The following is a 4,572-nucleotide window of genomic DNA, read 5'->3' as shown; positions in this document are numbered from 1 at the left end:
AATTTCTGACATATAATTCCACTTTACTAGGTCATATGTTGCTAATTATTCAGTAAGTGCTAAAATTTGTAGCCTGCAATAATGTATTACAGCTTCTACCATTAACTTGCATAATGTGCATTGATGACTAAGTATGAAGTCCTTCAGGACAACCCTTCTATAACGTCTTGTGGTGAGGATCTGGTCCAGAATTGCAATCCATAAGCATACCTCAGACCTTTGTATGCAACTTTATAGTTGGCATGAGGTTGATTAGATCTTTTTAGATGTTGCCTAAGAGAAAGGTCTTTTGATATAATGTTTTGCATTTTATCCATTTCATGGGATCATCCAGGGGAAAAAACATTGTAGGGACACTGAAGTCATCCAATGACATGTACTTGTCAGGTTTTACTCTTGTTCAGTATGATGTCTGGTAGTTTCAAAACAATTTTGATAGGTTTTTGATAAATTGATCAATTGTCTTACTGCTTTTTTTGGAAGAATAAGTATAATCTTTGTGTAACGTCCTTAGAGGAGTGCGCTTCATTAATGCCCTATGCTTCATTAATGTTTTCTGTGATTTTGTTAAGATATTTCGAAATCTGCTATGGACTTAAAGTATACTTTAAGATTGATATTACTTACTTTTATTTGCTTTTTTATTGAGTTTTGATTTCAAAATGTCTATATGTCTCTTAATGTAGAAAACATAATATTTGTTAAGTATCGCCTTTGTACACTGGCTCAGTTTAACTTCTGGATTCAAGTTCAAAGCTTCAACCTCTAGTATTCTTAGGTATATACTAAAAATTGTACATTTGTCAAGTTCAAATTACATGGGCAGATAATTGGGAGAAAATTCTGTGAATGAATGAAATGTCAGTGTGGTTTATTGATGAAACCAAGTAGCTTGATGTTAACCATGTCCATAAACTGATTAATAACATATTTAGATTATATTCCTTTTTTAACTCAAAAGTCAGACTTTAGGTCTATTCAGGAGTCTAATAAAATATTTAGGACTAGATAGAACTATATGAGAATGAAACTGGAAGATGCCCCATTTTGCATTAGTTATTCTTGGCATTATATTTTTGTTGGCAGGTTTTAAGTCATGAAGAGTTTTCATGTGGGATACCAGATACTCAAGTGTTCTCACTACACTAGGTTCTATTTTAAATATTTGTAATACGTGAATAACCCATAACTACTGAATTAAGTCAAAAATTTTATGCTCATCAATAAAAACAGTATCGATATTCTCTCATTTTCAAGAGAAAAATTGACAAATATTTGGTGAATTATGCTTTATACCCTAGGGGTTTTTTAGCACAATCTTTTGTTTCTCAGTCTATATATTTCTTCTTGTAATTGTTTGTAGATATTTTTTAGTAATGCAAGATATGAATGCTTTGTATAAAGTACTAAGACAAATAATTGATCTATATTTAGAGAAATCATTGATATTTTTCATATCTTGCAATACATGTGACATCCTTTTTGTGAAGAAAGGTGGGACTAGGCTTGAGTCCTGAAGGAAATTCACAAAATACTTTGCCAGTACTTCACATAGTTTTGTGAAATATTGGAACAAATTGGTGTGGTTTCTAGTGAGACCCACCATTTTAAAGTATTACAGAGAAGATAGAATTTCAATTCCTATGTTTGACATATGTATTATATTGTTCTTTATATTAATAGCCACAGGGTTTCTTTTAGATCCAATTTGAACTTTGATTTTGCTAGAATTCTCGCAATCATGTGGACCAGACATTTTCCACATTCTCCTTCTTTGGGTATTCTCTCTTACTTTCAATTTTATAGATTCTCAAGTTTCTGTACTAATGTTTTTCTATGAATTTTGAATTGTTTATTTTGGTCTTTATTCTGTTTAACCTATTACTTTACTTTGCCCTTTTAACTTTTGTTGTGTTTGATTGTCCTTTGTTCTCAAAGAATGCCAATGACATCAGGAAAGTGACGTATTTTTTTTTAGGAGCAGATAGCAAGTTTATCTGGTGAAAGCAGAGAGCAAACAGTCCAAAGAGGACCTATGGTGGGATTTGGAAATAAGGATATGAGTAACTCTGAAAATGTAGTTACTTGCCTCATGGGCAAGAAGATGATTATTTTCACCTGAGAAAGTTAGGGGATTCTTTGTGGAAACGAAGTTGTTCTCAACCATTCAGCACCATCTGGACTAACTCTTCATAGTTGATACAATTGTCTTCATTCCCTAGCATTAACACTTCTGCTTCTTCCTCTGTCATCGTCTCACCCAGAGTGATGAGGACATTTCATGTTTCAACCCCCATCACTGTGCCCTTCCTTTCCTTATCAAACACAAAACCCTTATGCATAGTCTTCATATGTGCCCTAGTTCTTATACTTTGTTACGCAATCTGCAGCATTGGAAGAAAGTATTCAAAATCCAGCACCTTCACATCCATTGCATCATTAAGACCTTGAGCACCTCAGTATTAGTAGGATTTTGGCCCAAGGCTTGCATCACATCCCCACACTGGCTGTACAAGATCTTTCCATACCTTGTTCAGTCAAACAGTTGGAAGGTCTCCTTGAACTATACTCTCTGATCCTCTATGGAGTCACACATCTTGGCCATGCAACTCATTCAATAGTACTGCTGTTGCTACTGTGTGTAATGGCTCCATCTCTCTCTAGGAAAGTGATGTGAGTGAATTGGATTTAAGTTACACAGAGCTGTGCAAAGTTATCAGCGTCACTCTCTCTTTTAGAGTCACTGAAGTCCAATGGTAAGACATGGGTCAGGACGACTGTTGATGGCCTTGGATGGAGACCCTGGCCTTTTGAAGCTAATGTCCTTCCCAGGTCTCAGTTTGTCTGAGGCAATACCCATCCAGTGATTAAAGAGTAGGTAAGAATTGAGGCAAACGATGGCCTAGTTTGACTTCCCAAAAGAATCAGTCTGGGAGGGGAAGACTCTCGGAGTTTCTCAGTAGAAAAATCATGAACTTTTCTTGTCTTTTAATTGCTATTGCAAAAAGGATCTATAATTTCTGATTACTTTTGTTTTTGTATTTTGTTTGCATGTTTTTCTTCTACTGTCTTTAACTGAGTGATATGGCATTCAAGTTGTCTACTGTATATACCAGAAAGATATTTACATAATATTCAAATGCCTCTCCTCACATCTTCAATAGTTCTCTCAAATTCCTTCTACTGTGGGAGTGTTTGATGTCAGTTTTTACAAGTATTCTATGACAATTTCACATTTCTTCCTATGTTTCTTCTTGTAGTGGTGGCTATAGCATATATTGCCATATACAAGTACTGAAATGTTTTTATACTTAAGTGGTACAGTGGATAGGACACTAGACCTGGAACCAGGAAGATCTGAGTTCAAAACCAATCTTAGACACTAGTTGTGTGACTCTGGGCAAGTTCCTTAGCCTCTCTCAATCTCAAGGTCTTCATCAGTAAAATGGAGAAAATAATAGCACCCACCTCCTTCTGTTGTTAGGAGGATGAATAGGAAAATATTTATAAAGTGCATTGCAAATATAGAGTGCTACATGAATGCTAACTATTATGACTTTTATACATGCCATTAAATATTTTAGAAGAATACTTATTCATGGTGACTATGGCAAACGTCAGCTTTTAACAATTAGTCTGATTTATTAAAAATCTTCTATTTAGATTTCTTCTATCTAACTCAAAAAGATATCTTTAAAAATTCCAGTTTAAATGTAGCCATCAGTTTTTCAAAATCACTGGAGATACGGGTATTGTTCTTATTCATTTCATCACTAGATATACTTTCTGGAGTATATAAAGATTTTAGAAGATGTCTGGTTTTCTTATTGTTTTTGCTTTTGATTGAAGTAGTCTTCCATTACATCTCTTGGGCCATCTTATCTAGGTTTAGGGATAAAGTTATTTGTAGGATCATCTTGCTTTGATCTGCAACATATTGTTGTGTGTCTTGGAGCTGAAGGTACCATTGACAAAAAAAAAGAGCCTTCTCGATGCATAGTAAGTTGTGTTTCTCATTTTGTTATGATACCGACACACAATTAAGGTATTCATGTCTTCAGGTTATTTTAAGTGTGTGATTGATTACCCACTATAGAGGGCAGAGCCATCTCCACTGAAGAGTTTCTACTTTGACAAAAGAGGGTATGATTATCATTCAAAGATCAAATGAGTTAATTTTGAATATGCTCATTTTCAAAGGGTTGGCCTCAAGAAGATGACTTATTTTTCTGACCTGGAGATATGTTTTGGATTCCTCTTCTTAAATGGATATTGGTAACCTAGATTGTGTTCAGGAAAGGGCAACAAAGATGATAAAGGGTATGGAAAATAATTCTTATGAGGAAGTTGAAGAAACTAAGAATAGAAAAAGTCCAGAATGCAAAAATGAGGTTTTGAAATGTTGAGAAGATTCAAGATTGACATAATAATTGTCTTCACATTTTTAAAGTGTAGCATCAGGAAGGATTGCAATTATTCTGTGAATCTATAGTGGTGAAGATCAATACATAGATGTTTTGGAAAGGCACATTTTTGTTCAATATAAATTTTTTTTAAAAATGAAAAATAGCC

At 34.2% G+C, this 4,572-nt stretch overlaps 1 pseudogene; it reads right to left on the bottom strand.

The window, feature by feature from the left end:
- Positions 1-2,159: 2,159 nt before the first annotated feature.
- On the bottom strand, positions 2,160-2,596 carry LOC140498411 (myosin light polypeptide 6-like; annotated as a pseudogene).
- Between the last annotated feature and the right edge of the window lie 1,976 nt (positions 2,597-4,572).

This window comes from Notamacropus eugenii, chromosome 4 (assembly GCF_028372415.1).
Source record: "Notamacropus eugenii isolate mMacEug1 chromosome 4, mMacEug1.pri_v2, whole genome shotgun sequence".
Taxonomy (NCBI): Eukaryota; Metazoa; Chordata; class Mammalia; order Diprotodontia; family Macropodidae; genus Notamacropus; species Notamacropus eugenii.
Note: the sequence above shows the minus strand (reverse complement) of the source record. Positions and strands in the feature narration are given on the sequence as shown.